At 39.2% G+C, this 17548-nt stretch overlaps 1 pseudogene; it reads right to left on the reverse strand.

Annotated features, from left to right (window-relative positions):
• Positions 1-9247: 9247 nt before the first annotated feature.
• On the reverse strand, positions 9248-16107 carry LOC121999670 (annotated as a pseudogene).
• Between the last annotated feature and the right edge of the window lie 1441 nt (positions 16108-17548).

Raw genomic sequence — 17548 nt, forward strand, 5'->3', positions numbered from 1 at the left:
AACCCTCAAGGCTCAAGCTTAACTTAAGAAAATTATCAAACATCAAAAGGGGGAGATTGTTGGTGTAATCAACTTCCAAGGTTTTGATATTTGACAATGTATGTAAGTATGGTTAATCTGACCAAGGGTTGATCCAAATAGGACCTGATATTTGGATGTGAGTGAAGTCTAGTCAGGATAAGATAACTAGGAAGAGAAAATCCTAACTGAAGGTTAGACAAGTAAGAAGTCTATTGAATTACTAGTTCTAACTAGATGTTAAGCAAAGAAAAATCCTAACTAGAGGTACAGTCGTCAATTTGGGTTGGGGCCGTAGGGTTGCCCCATCTCGCCAAACAATTTAAGTGGGTTGGGTTAGAATTTTATGGCTCACGGGTTGAGAAACACATGTAAGCTAAGTTTTATGTCAATTTATTATCTTTCTTTGCTATAATTTTAAAATAAAATAGTACTTTTCATTAAACATGTGTACTTGTTTGGGTACATTTACATTTAAAATATCTATTTCTGGATACATTTGATTGATGAAACTTTTCGAAAGTAAAATGTTGAAGATATAATTTTTTTTTATTTTTTTAAAAATTTTTGATGGGCCCACGCGTTTGGTCGTCTAACCCGCAATCTACCTTGAATTGGATTGGATTGGGAATTTCCCAACTAGCCAAGATGACGGGTTGGTCAACCTTGCCCTGTCAAATGGTTGGCCAGCCACAGGTTGACCCGTCTGTCAGTTCTAACTAGAAGTTAGGTAGGTGAGAAGTCTACCGAGTGACTAATCCTTATTGTAGATTAGGCAGGTGAAAAGTCTATCGAATGACTAATCATAATTGAAAGTTAGGCAAGAAAAAAATCTTAAATAGAGGTTAGGTAGGTGAGAAGTTTACATAATGACTAGTCCTAATTAGAAGTTAGACAAGTGAGAAGTTTACTGAGTGACTAATCCTAACTAAAGATTAGGTAAGGGTAAATCCAAGTAGGTCAAGGGTGATCGAATACTTAGCAAAGAAAATCCTATGGAGCGAACTCTAGGTGGTGAAGGTAAGCCTAGTAGGTTAGACGTATAGGGTAAGGCTAAGGTAAACCTACTAGGTTAGACAAACTACAATTAAGGCTTAAATTGTTTGTTTGTTATTGTATGCTTGTCTTATAGGAACCTGGAGTTGAAGCAAGATTGAGGAAGCAGACAAATGCAAACCAGACCAAGCCAGAAGTGAACTAGACTTGATTTGAATCGAACCAAACAAGAGCAAGTTCAGTAGACCAATTCCAAGAACCGATAGACTGATCGGGGTTTGGCTGACCGGGTTTGAGTCCTGACCCAGATCGATGAGGTGGTACTAGGATTAGTAGACCGATCACAAGGATCGGTAGACCGATAAACTTGATAACGATAAAATTACATATCGCTATAAACTCGGTCGTTTGGATCAAGTTCTATCCAAGATTGGTATACTGATAGGGCTTATCAGTAGACTGAACAAGGCATATAAAAGAAGGCCTCGTAAATAGAGTCGAACGACAATTTTCTACTCTACAGCTCTTTGACTCTACACTCAAAAGTCGACAATGCTTTGCTTGTGCGACCGGGGATTCGCCAGGAGGAGTGCAAGGCACTCAAGATTTGGGACCGATCGACAACACTTTGTTTTGTATTTTTCATTACAAGCTTGTTATCATTTCTATATTCTTGTGCTTGTACTTAAACTTGTAAACGGTTTCTCCGCCTCTGAAAAAAATCTGAAAAGGAGATCTAGTGGAAGGGTGCCTCCCATACTTAGGCTTTGGATATACTGACTATGGGGGGTTGAGAACCAAGTAAATCCTGCTTATCCCTTATTCTTTCATTTATCATTTTATATTCCGCTGTTACTAACACTCTTAATAGAAAGAATGAACGAAAGATAAAGACGTAATCGAGATTTACCCCCCACTCTCTCTACCACACCGATCCTACACCCCATACTAACTGAATCATATTTTATGGAATGAAAAGAGTTTGAAATTGTAGTCTTGGGCTTCATATAGGTAGACTATGCATTAAGATATGATTGCCCCACACACCTGACTAGTGTGAGCACTATAGAGAAGAGAGCTGAATTTGAAAGGTGGGAGCAATCAAATTGCATGAGTTTAAGCATCATGAGGCTTTCAATTCTAGCACCAATAAAGGGCTCAATAACTGAAGGGAAGAATTGTTGGACCCCGTGGTAGTTTTGATGTGATCAACCAAGTTGGTTAGGTCCTGCTGTGTTTGATCCCTGTGTCTGAGTGTGCAGGAGCTTAGGAACACAGGAAGTCGAGCGGAAGACGCAGCTAGCGAGAAGGATGGCACGGGAAGGGAGCCGACGGGCTCGGTGCGTCCGAAGGACGAGAGAGCTGCGGAAGAGTACTCCGGTGGGCGTGAAGAGCGTGCGCGGCGTTCGAGGGACGTTAAGCCGGGACGGAAGGCTACTCGAGGAGAAGGCCGGGAATTGGGTTCGGGTGAGCCCTATTCCGGTTGGTCGCAATCACCCAAAAGAACGGAGCTTCGGAAGCTAAAGAGGAGAAGAAAAGAAGACAAAAGAGGCTGAAATTACTGTAGCAGTAACCTTGAAGGCGCCTTAAACACATTGAAGGCGCCTTGAACACATTGAAGGCGCCTTGAATGATTGTTTAAGGCGCCTTGAGCAGTCCAGTTTGACCGTTTGCGCTGCGGATAAAGTTTTATCCGCAGATCGAGTTGGAGGCGCCTTAAACCTTGTTGGAGGCGCCTTGGACCCTCGAGATAGACTTTCTAGGAACTATAAAAAGGCCCCTGGAGCTAGGAATTCAACAACAACTCAAGCAATCATTGTGTAGCCATTCCTAGCAATAGTTCTAAGCTTCCAAAGTGTAAAAGGCTTCTCCGCCTTCAGCAAAGGAGATTTTTCTACTGAGCTTTTTCTTACTGCCCTGGATTAACAACCTCTTTGGTTGTAACCAGGTTAAATCCTGTTTTCTAATTAATTTCTATTTCCTTGCTTGGTTTAATTTTATTTCTGCCTTTACTTTATTTACTATTGCATTAATTGAGTTGAAATCCGAGGAGGGTATTTTTATTTTGTGTTCCCCTCTTGCCGGCCTCCGCTGCACCAACAAGTGGTATCAGAGCCTGATCGCCTCAGAAGGACTAACCGCCAACTGAAGCACTACGATCAAGACGATGGCCGGAGCGAACATCCATCCCCCGAAGTTTGACGGAGACTTCGCCACATGGAAGCGCAAAATGGAGGTATTTTTTAAAACAGATTTTGATATTCTTATTACAATGAAATATGGTTTTGCAGCGCCGAAAGACAAAGAAGAAAACACATGGAGTAAGAAGGAGCAAGCCGATTTCGTCGCCAACGGAAAGGCGGAGTTCCACCTGCTTAGCGTGCTGCCACCACAAGAAGTAAATCGGATCGGAAGCTACGACTCAGCGAAAGATCTCTGGGAAAAATTCCTGGAGCTACACGAAGGTACTTCCGAAGCGAAGCTAGCGAAGCGCGACATCCTCCGGAACCAGTTAACGAACCTCCGGATGAACCAAGGCGAGAAGGTAGCGCAACTCCAAGCGAGAATCAAGGAGCTAATAACGCAACTAACGAACCTTGGAGAAGAGGTAACCAACCGGGACTCCATTCGATACGCGCTCAATGCCTTCCCGAGAACTCCAGAGTGGGCCTCCTTAGTAGATGCATACTACATCTCTAAGGACCTCGAGGTAAGTACGTTAGAACAGTTATTTTCGACTTTTGAACTTCACGAATCTCGAGTTTCAGAGCCAAATGGAGTAGAGAAGACCGGTCAGAACATAGCTCTAAAGGCAAAAGTAATCGGTTCTGACTCCGAAGCCTCGGGCGATGAAAGCGACACTATTGGTAAAGCGGTTCAATAAGTTTTTAATTCTAATAAATTTAGACCGTAGAAAAAGAGGCATCAACAAAGAAAAGGACGGTTCATTGCTACAACCAGCGAAGAAGGGCACATCAAGGATGACGCCGAAATTAAAGAGAAAGGAGAAAGAAAGGAAAAATCAACAAGAAACCAGAATCCTCCAAGCACAAGAACACGAAGGCTACTTGGTCAGATTCATCATCCTCCGAGTCAGACATCGAAGAATTCTCGGGACTAGCACTGATGGTCAACCATCAGCTAGAAGAAACGTCTAGCTCAGAAATGAGCATAGATGAAGGGGGAGGAACATCAGAAGGAGAAAGCAATGAAGAAGGGGGAGCATCGCAAGATGAGGTAAGTAAGGTACGTGCCCTAAACTCTAAACAGTCTTTTGAGTTTATTAAAGCTTTGTCTAAAGAATTAGATCAATTAGAAAAAGAAAATAAAAATTTGAAATCTGAAAATAAAAATCTAAAATTAGAAATTGAGAAATTAAGAAATAGTACATGTTTAAATAGATTTCCAAAGTCAAAAATTAAAGTTTATGGAAAATTGAACTGGTATATTAGAAACCATCAGGGCCAGCTTAGAAGGATACCAAAAAATTATGTACCCCCTAAGTATCTGAATAACCCTGTAGGTAGGAACCTCTATTGGGTTCCAAAATCTGTGCTTAATTAATTTTTCAAAAATTAAAAGCTTACAGTGAGAAAATTAAATATTGAAATTCTTTATGGAAGCTTTGTCTAAGGAAGTGGTTGTTGCTCCAATAACCAAGAAGGCCTAGTGCCTCGCCACGACCTGGAAGCTAAAATATTGAAAAAAAAAAATATGTTTAATTAACTTTCTGAAAAAACATTAAACTAGAATTAAATAATGCTTTAAAAGTTCTTAAATCTTTTTAAAATTCTAAAAAGTCAGATTGTGAAAATTCAAAAATTTAAATTTGACTTAGAAATTTTTTTATTGACTTAGAATTTTTTGAATTTTAAAATTCAAAAATTTGACTTAGAAATTTTTTTTGGAAAAATTCATATTGACTTGGAAAAATTTTTTTGAAAATTCAAAAATTTGACTTAGAATTTTTTTGTTTGGAAAAATTTGTTTTTGAATTAGAATTTTTTTTAATTCTATACATTTCACTTAACTTAGGTTATTTTTTTAACCCCATTTTTGCTGTGATCAAGGGGGGAGAGAAAAATCAAGTTTAGGGGGAGTTAGAAAATTTTGAAATTTCTGTTATTATAAAAAGTGTTGCAATTTTACTAATTGCAAAAAATTATGCTTAACTTGTTAGTTTAGTAATTTTTTCTTTAAAATTACTTTTTATGTCTATTTTAACCCTAACTTGAACTTGGGTTGATGCACATCAAAAAGGGGGAGATTGTTGGACCCCGTGGTAGTTTTGATGTGATCAACCAAGTTGGTTAGGTCCTGCTGTGTTTGATCCCTGTGTCTGAGTGTGCAGGAGCTTAGGAACACAGGAAGTCAAGCGGAAGACGCAGCTAGCGAGAAGGATGGCACGGGAAGGGAGCCGACGGGCTCGGTGCATCCGAAGGACGAGAGAGCTGCGGAAGAGTACTCCGGTGGGCGTGAAGAGCGTGCGCGGCGTTCGAGGGACGTTAAGCCGGGACGGAAGGCTACTCGAGGAGAAGGCCGGGAATTGGGTTCGGGTGAGCCCTATTCCGGTTGGTCGCAATCACCCAAAAGAACGGAGCTTCGGAAGCTAAAGAGGAGAAGAAAAGAAGACAAAAGAGGCTGAAATTACTGTAGCAGTAACCTTGAAGGCGCCTTGAACACATTGAAGGCGCCTTGAATGATTGTTTAAGGCGCCTTGAGCAGTCCAGTTTGACCGTTTGCGCTGCGGATAAAGTTTTATCCGAGATCGAGTTGGAGGCGCCTTAAACCTTGTTGGAGGCGCCTTGGACCCTCGAGATAGACTTTCTAGGAGCTATAAAAAGGCCCCTGGAGCTAGGAATTCAACAACAACTCAAGCAATCATTGTGTAGTCATTCCTAGCAATAGTTCTAAGCTTCCAAAGTGTAAAAGGCTTCTCCGCCTTCAGCAAAGGAGATTTTTCTACTGAGCTTTTTCTTACTGCCCTGGATTAACAACCTCCTTGGTTGTAACCAGGTTAAATCCTGTTTTCTACTTAATTTCTATTTCCTTGCTTGGTTTAATTTTATTTCTGCCTTTACTTTATTTACTATTGCATTAATTGAGTTGAAATCCGAGGAGGGTATTTTTATTTTGTGTTTTCAGCAATTCACCCCCCTCTTGCCGGCCTCCGCTGCACCAACAAGAATGCTACGAGTTTTCTGAACCAATTGGCAGACAGATTCTCCTCAAATGAAAAGGTTAAGACTGTCACACTTTTTTCGAAGTTGGTGTCCATACGATATAATGACAAAGGAAACACGAGAGTGCATTATGGAGATGTCTAATATCACCACAAGTCTAAAAGTACTAAAATTCAAAATGTATGAGAGTATATCAGTGCATTTCATTTTAATGTCTCTGCATGCATGATTCATTTCTTTTTAAGATATTGTATAATACTCAAAATGAAGAGTGGACATTGAATGAGCTTATTGCTCAATGTGTGTAAGAGGAGGAGAGACTAAAATGTGAGACATCTAGATTGCTCAATTAGCATTTGGTTCTTAAGGTTTGAGCAAGATGCGAAAGAGGATCAACACTAAGGGTAAAGGAAACAAAATACAGATTCTAGGAGTCATGTGTAAGTACCCCGTGGTAGTTTTGATATAATCAACCAAGTCAAGTTATGTCATGTTGTGTTTTGATATCCTTGTGTCTAAGTGTGCAGGAACTTATGAGCACAGGAAATTAAGCAAAAGACACAGCTAGGGAGAAGGACGACATGTGAGAGAGTCAAAGGGATTGATGCGTCTGAGAGACGAGGCACTACGGAAGAGTACGCTAGTGGACGAGAAGAATGCGCACGATGTTTCCAAGGGACGAGAAGCAGGAGCGAAAGGTTGCTTGAGAAGGTCAGAAGATAGGTTCGGGTGAGCTCTATTCCAGATGGCCGAAATCACCCAAGCAAGCGGAGCTAGAGTAGAAGACCCGGAGGAAAAGTCAACCGGAGGTTGAATGTGCTCCAGGCGTTCGAAGCTATTCCGAGCGTTCAGACCACCCGGACCCAGGGTGCCCCAGGCTCGAGCCCTGGTCGAGCCGGTTCAGCCCGATCCAGGCACCCGGACTAGAAACTTTATTAAAATGTCAGCTGTCGCGATCCATTACGACGGGGATAAAATTTTATCCCCCTATAGGCGCTTGGAACCTTTCTATTTCATGGTAATTTTCTAAGAATATAATAATACAAATTAGATATCTAACACAAAAAACTTAAAGTCACGAGTAGATATTTATTTACTTTTGGAGATACATCCATTTCATGGTAATTTTCTAAGTAAACTGTAATAATTATATCCATAGTCGAATATGATTTCATAACCCTGGATAAATGTGGTGAAGAAACTGAATAATTATGATAATTCTTAGAAGATATTCTAAAATGATCAAAATCTATGCCGACAATTTGCAACCATTATTGATCGAAGGATATAATAATGCGAATTAGATATCTAACATAAAAAATTTAAAGTCACGAGTAGATATTTATTTAGTTTTGGAGGTACATCCATTTCATGGTAATTTTCTAAGTAAACTGTAATAATTATATCCATAGTGGAATATGAGTTCGTAACCCTGGATAAATGTGGTGAAGAAACTGAATGATTGTGATAATCCTTAGAAGATATTCTAAGATAATCAAAACCTATGCTGGCAATTTACATACATTGTGATATTCAATCAACAATTAATCGGATATAAAGTCATCTATATAATGGTGAGTATAGACATATATGTAGTAGACACAATACCATTAGAGAACTACTAGTTATCACTGTTGACTATGTAAAGTTCAAGTATAACCTAGTGGATATGTTAACCAAAGAATTAAACAGAGAGTTACTTACAAACTTCTCAAGAAGAATGAGATTGATGCCTATTGAACAAATTAGTGCAAAAGAAATCCAACCTATGCTAATTTGAGATCCTAAGAATTAGGTTCAATGTAACAACCTAACTACACCAAGTAGATCATTGTGGTCAAACTATCAAATGGATCATTGATATCCGTAAAGGATGAAAGTTAAACATACAACTTTTAATGATTGAGTAGAGTAATATGAATTATTGTTAAAAGATCACCTATGTGAGAAAAAAGTTGAGCCATTTTAAAACGAAATTGAAAGACACAATTCACATAATCTCTTACAAAATCAGGCGTCTTCGTGGCCAAGAATGAATACACCCATGATAACTGAGCTGTATCATATAGAGTCCTAGATGGGATATGAAATGCTTATACAAATGATAAAACAGTTCAAGGATATTATTTCTACTGGTCAACCAATACGTAAATATGTCTTCACAAGAGAAAGTTCAAAGGAAAACTTGCATGTCGTATGCATGACTCAACTATTGAATGCTATTACATATCATATTTCCATTCATGTGGATAATTATTGAAAACATATGAATGGAAAAAGGTGGATGGAAAGAGACTCCATTATGAATAGGGTGTTTGTGGTTTTTTTTTGTTGGTTTATATTAAATCATAACTTTGAATATTATAAACATGTATGGGTAGAGACTTTCTCTCATGCATGAGCCAGTGGGAGGGTGCAAATCCAAGGCCCAGATTATACTAAACCAAATTGACTTGTGTACGAACATGACCTGTGCGCATCGAATGTGGGACTGATTGGGGCAAAATTTGACTAAGCGAATCAACCTACATTTTATCACTGAATCTTTTTTTTTAAACATGCTCAATAATGGATGCATTAATGTGTCAATTTAAATTATTAGAATGATTATATATCCGTAATCACTGGGACTGAAATGATCGACCATTGATGGTCGACGATTGACATTTCAAGTCAGGTGAGTATAGGCAATAAATGACCATTATCTGACCATTTAATATTGCCGAGAGTTTTAGCTCCTATATAAAGAGACTATGACCTGAAGCAAAAAAGACGCAGACGCTTAGTAGAAACTCTACCTACTTTCTTCCCTCCCAACCCTCCTCTTCTCTGTCGTGCATTTCACTTGACAATCTTTTAATGATAGTGTTTGGGTACACACTTAGTTTGCTATGAACAATCAGTGCTTCATTGTCTATGTGACCGTCTCGTTGTAACCTGAGAAATATACGTCCAACATGACCTCAAAGTACTTTTAGAGGGTTTTAAAGAAATTATGTTTAACACAGGCCTGATATCTATGTTCCACCTTAGCACTCAAGCAGCGGCACTCAACCGGACGGTATGCCCTTCCCGGTGAGCCCCGCTCCGCTGGTGGGGTACAGCAGCGTATAAGGGACCTTGACCGGCCCGTTCCGGTTCTTGAACCTCCCTTCGCCGTTTCTCGCCACGATCTCCACCTCGATCCCCCTCAGTGCCGCCCCGAACCTCTCAAAAGCCTCCAGCGCCTTCCGATCCGCCGTCCACTCCGCTGTGTCCCGATGGCCCAGGTACACCTCGTCGGTCGAGTGCATCGACAGGATCTCGATCACCGACACGCCGAGGATGGTCTGCTGCCTGTTGGTGATCGTATGCAGGAACACCTTGTCCGGATCCCTCTCCAGCTCTGCGAACTCCTCCGTGCCGCGCTCCGGCATGAACTTCCGGCACAGGGTCGGCCGGTTGGGGTGGTAGCCGGCGTAGGGGTACTGCCCGAAGTTGACGGCCGCGTGGAGGGCGGAGGCCACCCAGATGATGGTGGTGCAGGTCTCCATCAGCTCTATGACGGTCTCCAACTTGGGCCACCACGGCTCGTGCTTCTTGTCGCCGTGCCCGACTACGCGCACCTCCTTCCACCACGCTTGCAGCTCGGCGTCGGCACGCACCACCGCGTCGTTGGGTAGTAGATGGCGCAGTAGTCGCCTACCCACGTCTCGATCGCCGTGTAAGAAGAAGAATAGAGAGAGAGGAAGGAATAAGATGAGAATAATAAAATCTATTGTTCATTGATATTTGCCCTGAGGACAATACAATATATAATGTTCAAAAGTACTTGGTCAAATAACTAATTAATAAATAACAAAATTATTCTAAGAATAATTCTGAGAATAATTATAACAGAATTATTAGAATAATTAATCCAAATACTAATATGATTTGATTTGGTAATTTGATCCGGTCAATTTGGATAATTCTGTTATATCTCTTTTACCCCCCGACAAACTCAACGGGAGATCTCTGACATTGAGTTTGCTTGCTAACTTGTTGAAGCGTTGTCTGGATAGTGGCTTGGTAAAGATATCAGCGATTTAATCTTCAGTAGAAATATAAGAGACGGATAACTGCTGAGTTGCCACACGTTCACGAACAAAATGAAAATCAATTTCCACATGTTTTGTACGAGCATGAAAGACTGGATTTGCTGTGAGATATGTTGCTCCAATATTGTCGCACCAAATTTTTGGTGCAATATTTGATGCAAGATGAAGTTCGGAGAGAAGTGATTGAAGCCAAATAATTTACGGCGTTGTATTTGCTATCGCTTTATATTTCGCCTTAGTGCTTGAACGAGATACCGTAGGTTGCTTTTTCGAATTCCATGAGATAAGATTTCGTCCAAGAAATATTGCATATCCACTAGTAGAGCGTCTATCTTCAGGAGAACTTGCCCAATCCGCATCACTATATGCATGTAAATCTCGAGACGATTGGCGATATAAAAGAAGACCATGTAGAATAGTACCTTTGAGATAACGAAGTATTCTTTTTACATTATCCCAATTTTGTTCAGTTGGAGCATGCTTGAATTGACAAGCACGATTTACCGCAAAAGTAATATCAGGGCGTGTGATAGTGACATATTGTAAGGCCCCAACAATACTTCGATAAATTTGTGGATCAGATAGAGCAGGAGAGGATGAAGTTGGAGAGTTGTTTATAGCAATTGGTGTAGAGACCGGACGTGCTCCATCCATTTTGGCTTTTTGAAGAAGTCCAGTAATGTATTTGCTCTGAGAGAGAAGATAGCCATCCTCATGTGGAATAAGCTCAATACCAAGAAAAAAACGAGCAATACCCAAATCTCTAGTAGGAAATTCTTGATTGAGAAGACTTAATAAAGTTGTGATACCCTTGTGATCATTGCCGGTTATCAGAATGTCATCCACATAAATAAGAAAAAATATCATATTTTCATCATTATATTTGTGAAATAAAGACGAGTCAGTCTTTGATCCAGAAAATCCTTGAGCTTGTAACCATTTAGATAGTCGATGAAACCATGCACGAGGAGCTTGTCGAAGACCATATAAGGATTTCTTGAGTTGGCAAACATGAGATGGAAATTGTGGATGAATAAAACCAGGTGGTTGCTCCATAAATATAGTTTCCTCAAGATGACCATGGAGAAATGCATTTGAAATATCCAATTGTCGTACAAGCCAATTAGAACTAACAGCTATTGATAATAATAGTCTGACAGATGTAATTTTGATGACTGGGCTGAAAGTGTCATTAAAGTCAATACCTGGCTGTTGACTAAATCCTTTAGCTACAAGTCGAGCTTTGTATCTTTCAAGAGAACCATCAGCTCGATGCTTAAGACGGAATACCCATTTAGAGCCCACAACATTCATTGAGGGAGTGCGCGGAACTAGAGTCCATGTTCCATTGCGAAGAAATGCATCAAATTCTGTACCCATTACACTACGCCAGTTTGGATCCTTATTTGCTTGTGTAAAACAGGTTGGTTCAATAGATTTGGAAGAAACCACTAGAGCTCGTGGAAGGGGATATCGAGTTGCATTTGGTGGGCAACGCTCATAAATATCACTAATGGGAAGCATGCGACAAGGAGCATTATCATCTGAATCACTTGTTGATGACGACGAGGAAGTAGGCTGACATGGTGATGTAGATGACGGACTTGCATTATCCGAGGAACCAGAGTGCATATTATCTTTGATCGATGAGACTTCTAAGATTGGAGCAGCAACCGGAGGTGATTCCGATGGTATAGGAGAGTTATTAGAGAGCTCCGGAGCGGGACCTAGAATTCCATCACTCTGATAATATTAGGTGGCATTAAGAAGGTGCCACTTATATCTGGAGGAGAGATTGAAGAAGCTACCGAAAAAGGGAATAAAAACTCATCAAAAGTAACATGTCGTGAAATATAAATTCGTCCTGTTGGTATATGCAAGCAACGATAACCATGGTGCAAATTGCTATAACAAAAAAAAATACATTGTAGTGAATGAGAGTCAAGTTTGTGTTTAGAATAGGGGCGTAACCATGGATAACATGCGCAACCAAAAATTCGAAGGAAAGTGTAATCAGGGGTTTGATTATAAAGTTTTTCAAAAGGACATTTATGATTGAGCAATGGTGTAGGAAGTCGATTTATGAGATATACTGCAGTGCTAACAGCTTCATCCCAAAATTTACGCGGAACTGATGCATGATGAAGAAGAGCTAAGGCAGTTTCAATTATATGTCTATGTTTTCTCTCAGCAGAGCCATTTTGTTCTGGAGTGTGAGGACAAGAAACTCGATGAACAATTCCACAAGAGACAAAATGACGATGGAGAGCTTGATATTCGCCTCCCCAATCAGAATGAAAAGAGAGTATTTTACGATTAAAAGATCGTTCAACTTGAATTTGAAAATTACAAAATATATCAAATAAATCAGATTTCCTTCTCATAGGATAAAGCCAAGTATATTTACTAAAATGATCAATGAATGTAACATAATATTGGAAACCTTGATTAGACAAAATAGGTGCAGGACCCCAAACATCAGAATGGATTATCTCAAGTGGAAAATTAGAAACATGATCAGATAAAGAGAAAGGTAGCTTATGACTTTTAGATTCCATGCAGGCCCTACATGAATAAGATGGAGAGGAGGTAATAGAAGTAGGTAAACCATACCTATTGATGATTGACTGAACAATACGAAGGGAAGGATGACCAAGTCGAGCATGCCAAGCTGGTTTATTTGTGCGTTCACCAACAAAAGCTTTGATTGAAGAACTCTGAAGACAATAGAGGCCATTTTTTATTCTCCCATAAAATATAATAGCATTTGTTCCTCTATCCTTTATAAGATAATGATTATGATGAAATTCAAAAATGACATTGTTATCAAGACAAAACTGGCGTGTAGAAAGTAAATTTTTAGTGATAGATGGAACATGAAAGACATTGCGCATGTGAAAAGTTCGATTAGATAAATGAACATATGTGTTTCCAAGATTAGCAATTTGCAAACCTGAACCATCGCCTACTTGCACCGTATCTGAGCCATAATATGACATTACGTCTGTAAGGATATTATAATCTGATGTGACATGATGAGTAGCTCCAGTGTCAATATACCAATCAGTAGATGAGAACTCTGGGTTTTTACCACAAGTAGGCACAGACGAAAGAACTTTAGGATATACTTGTGAAATAGATGGTTGTCTTGAGGCTGTAGGACCACCAATGAAATTTGAATCAAATGGACTAGGACATTGAATACCAAAATGTCCAATTCCAAGACAAATTTGACATTTTACCCTAGACCAATCAAGTCTTTTAGGGCATATATTTCCAGTATGACCGACGATGTGACAAATTTGACATCGGTCTGGACTTTGCTTTTGTCCTCTTTGATGTCGTCGAGTATTTGACATCTAAAGTAAAAAATAACTTGTTCGGTGGTAGTGGAGAAAAAAAAAAAAAAGAGATTAAGGAAGAGGAAAGAGAAGCAAAGGGGTTGGCAGCGGAAGAAAATAAGTATTTTTCGTTTGTTCTGAAAAATAGAGAAGAATAAGAAAATTAAAACACGTAGGAGAAAATAAGAGGCTTGAGGGAAAAATTTAAAAATTCGTCGTTTATACGATCTCCGCCTCAAGAAGTTGAGGGAAGATAAAAAAAGAGAGATGGCTCTGATACCATGCAAGAAGAAGAATAGAGAGAGAGGAAGGAATAAGATGAGAATAATAAAATCTATTGTTCATTGATATTTGCCCTGAGGACAATACAATATATAATGTTCAAAAGTACTTGGTCAAATAACTAATTAATAAATAACAGAATTATTCTAAGAATAATTCTGAGAATAATTATAACAGAATTATTAGAATAATTAATCCAAATACTAATATGATTTGATTTGGTAATTTGATCCGGTCAATTTGGATAATTCTGTTATATCTCTTTTACGCCGACCATATCGCGAGGCCGTCCACGGCGTAAGGATAGTCCTCGATCAACAGTTCGATCTCGCCCTTTGAATCCCTAACCGCGATTCCCCTGAATCAAGAAATTCCAGCTCTTGACGAGGAACAAAAAAAGAGTCCAACAAATGAGGAACAAATTTACCTCTTGATGAGATCCGCAGGAAGACCCTGCTCGACGAAATTCCAGCTCTTGTAAACCACCGCCGAAATCTCCATTGCGTACTTCGCCGGGAAGAACGTCTGCTCAATTATGCCTCCGGCGTTGATGAGTGTCTGCCGGGCGGAGGCGTTTATGTTCATGGTGCCGCGGTAATGGGGCGCGAGCAACTTGTTGATGGGGTGGAGCACGCTCAGGTGGCGATTGGTGGCGATCACGAATGGCTCCATCGTCGCGTATGTGTTCAACCTTGAAAACACGAAATAAATAAATAAAAATGGAGATCAGCACCTACACATACGTTTGCTTCTGATTTGAGAGTGAATTGGCATAAGCATGCACCAGTGGCTGATGAGTTGGTGGACCCCGGAGTCGTTGACGGTGACATAAGCTTTGGCGAGCTGCCAAACGGATGCTTCGACGCCGGAGTCCGCCGGCGTGTACACTTCGCTCACGGCGCCGTGTTGCTCTCCGTCGGGGTGCGGCAGGCTCAGCTCGATCGCCAACGGCTTCAGCGTGGAGTCATCTCTCAGGAACAGCAGAGTCCTCGTGGCGTAGACCTTGTTGGCGGTGTCGTTGATCCTGTTCAGATACGGCATCAACGAGTCATGGTGGTCTAAGATGAACAGTCGGTTGCTGCCCAGCGCTTCTTCGATCGTCAATCCTTCGAGGTTGTGCTCGATGTCAGCAGCCTTAATGGTGCTTTTGTGGTCGCCGTACTTACTCTCGTCAAACTTGCTCACAGGTGGGAACTCCTCGAGCCGTCTAATGTTCACCGGATTCACTCCGGCCAACATTTCCCGAGTAAACTCTTCGTCTGTTCTCCAAGCATACTTGTCCTCTGCACAGCACCAGATGGTCACGATCAAAAACCAAAAATCTCAGCGGTAGATTACATGATACTGACCTTGGATAACTTGTGGCAGGGGAAACTTAAGCAACTTCCGGTTGCCTTCCGCGCGGAACAACTCTCTGATCATCTCAAAGGGAATGCGTTCCCTTAGTTTGTCGATGAGCGGATTGTTCACCACCGGTAAACCTCCCTCGTACAGCTTAAGAAACAGTCGTCAAACTTCTTAAACGGCATAAATACTCCTGATCAAATTAGATTATTGATCATCTTTTAAACTGCTAAACAAGTGATTAATAGTTGCATGCGAAGACAACACACAATTAAACTGCTAATCAAGTGATTAGTGATTAATCACGCACCTTATTTGCGAAGAAGACGCGCTGGTACTTGTACCTGACCTGAGGGTAAACCCACGAGTTGCAGACGAAGTGAATCCGGCCCTCGCCGGGGAACTCCTCCAGGGTTATGCTCTTCAGGTAGAACTCCGAAGAGTCCTCGTTGATGACGATGACCGCACCGGGGACGCCGTGCACCACCACCCACTTGAACGTCACACGGAAGGTGGACTCGCCGGCGGCGATGGCCGGAAGCTTGCTCACGAAGTCCTCCAAGTAGGCCTTCTCTCCGACGACTCCTCTGTTCCCGTTCTCTACAGACATCAAAGCAACTCAGTCGCATGCTTTAATCTTTACACCGTGACAATAATCCAGACAAAAGGGAAATTAACAGACTTACTTGGGTCGCCTACGGTGGCGCTCACGAGCTGGAAGGAACTAAGGAGCTCCTGCACATTGTCGACGAGCGTTGGTGTGAAGTCCTTAAGTTCAAGCACTTCCTTCTTCATCAGCACGACCGTGGCCTCGACGGCCACTATGCCGGCTGGGACAGCAGATCCGAGCACACCGTGCGTCATCTCGAGAAGACAGAAACAACAATGGATCATGAAGGGGAGCATAGGCACACATTTATACAGGAATAGTCAAGCCGGGTCAAAGTTCACGGCGTTCAAATTTAAATGAACCAATCAATTGAAATGGATGTTTAGTTTCTTTTTAAAAAACTTGAGATTGATTAAGTTTAACTTAATTTAGTAGATGTTCTCAGTTTAATCGTTTGATTTTTAAATTTCTTTTATAGTTTTAACTTGTTTGATTAATTATTAAGTATTAATTTGGTAATAAAGTTTGTTTGTTGATGAGTAATATAATTAAAAAAATTTATTTCTGGGCATTGTTCAAAATATTATTTACAAATAATTTACAATTTATTTGTATAAATATTAGAGTATTATCACAGATAATTCACCCTATATTTATCACATATGTTTATAAATATTAACAACATATATGTCCTCAAAATTATTTATTTAATTTAATAATTTATTTTATTTAATAATTTATTTAATCCGGATTAATTAATTAAATTTATGTATTAAATTAACATAAATGAATTCTTACCAAATTAAATATTTAATTTATTTACCATCCTAGTTTCCAAGAACGAGTCGTTAAAAAAACTTCTCCAGCATTTGGGCAAAGAGCTTTTTAAAATTTTACAAAAGTCCTACTGTACTTCAAATTCAATTTATTAAAGAAAGCTAATTTCCTAAATATCTTTTCCACCATCTATTTGAATTCTAAATTTAAAAAACTTAATTAATTTTTTTATTTAAACCGAACTAAAGTAAATTGAATAGAATTAAATAAAATAAATGATACTAAAATATATTTTTTTAAAAAAAAATTATGTCATTTAATTCACGATAATATCTTAAATTTATCTATATTTTTTATTTTATTTTTGAAATATTAAATTTAATATATATATATATATATATATATATATATATATATATATATATATATATATATATATATATATAAAATTAAATAATGAAGCTAATGATGATCGTCTAATTTTATTTTATTTTAGTTTATGTTCTTATAATTAGATATTAAATAATAATATCAAAATTAAAAATTATTCTTTAAAATTTTTAAATAACCTATTTTTTAAAAAAAAATAACCTTTTTTTAAAAATTGCATTTAAAAATAAAAATATAGATAAATTTAAGAGATAATTATAAGTTTAATGAAATATTTTTTTTTTAAAAAAATATACGTTTTTTAGTGTCTGATGATTTTTATATGAATTTTTCTATAAAATATATTTTTATTATTATTAATGAGTTTGGTTCGGTATTGATGGTGTCGTAAGCCCGATTGAGTACGTATGCCTGTCGAGCGGTCCCACGAAACTAAATCTTAAGGGACAGTTTAGTTGGTTTATCATTGATAATCACTAAAAAAAAAAATATTCTAGCATTAGGAATGGACTTTTCTGTCGCTGTTCC

Source organism: Zingiber officinale, chromosome 7A (genome assembly GCF_018446385.1).
Source record: "Zingiber officinale cultivar Zhangliang chromosome 7A, Zo_v1.1, whole genome shotgun sequence".
Classification (NCBI taxonomy): domain Eukaryota; kingdom Viridiplantae; phylum Streptophyta; class Magnoliopsida; order Zingiberales; family Zingiberaceae; genus Zingiber; species Zingiber officinale.